Raw genomic sequence first — 491 nt, 5'->3', positions numbered from 1 at the left:
GGCACCTCCTAAAAAGCCAGAAGTCCCACCTGTTACAGGTATTTATCACTGACTTTAGGCTTAAAAAGACATTAGCTCTTCTGCTCTGGAAAATATCTTGTTCCAGGAACCTTCATAACCCTTAAGTGTAATTTTACTAATATCTTTTAAGTGCCTGAGGCTCCCAAAGAAGTTGTCCCTGAAAAGAAAGTGTCTGTGGCACCTCCTAAAAAGCCGGAAGTCCCACCTGTTAAAGGTATTTGTCACCAACCTTAGGCTTAAAGAGACATAATTCTTCTGCTCTTGAAAATATCTTGGGCGCCTGGGTGGCTCAGTTGGTTAAGTGACTGCCTTCGGCTCAGGTCATGATCCTGGAGTCCCGGGATCGAGTCCCGCATCGGGCTCCCTGCTCGGCAGGGAGTCTGCTTCTCCCTCTGATCCTCCCCCATCTCATGCTCTCTCTCTCTGTCTCATTCTCTCTCTCAAATAAATAAATAAAATCTTAAAAAAAA

General features: G+C 45.0%; 1 long non-coding RNA gene across 1 annotated transcript; it reads left to right on the top strand.

Moving 5' to 3' along the window:
- Positions 1-491, top strand: LOC145719756 (uncharacterized). Its single transcript, XR_014142584.1, has 2 exons — positions 1-38; positions 152-491. It is a non-coding gene; the product is annotated as an uncharacterized LOC145719756 (long non-coding RNA).

The sequence above is a fragment of the Leptonychotes weddellii genome, unplaced genomic scaffold, assembly GCF_054177405.1.
Source record: "Leptonychotes weddellii isolate Sample4059 unplaced genomic scaffold, ASM5417740v2 HiC_scaffold_69508, whole genome shotgun sequence".
Taxonomy (NCBI): Eukaryota; Metazoa; Chordata; class Mammalia; order Carnivora; family Phocidae; genus Leptonychotes; species Leptonychotes weddellii.
The sequence above is the reverse complement of the archived record's forward strand: the minus strand, read 5'-3'. Positions and strand labels throughout refer to the sequence as shown.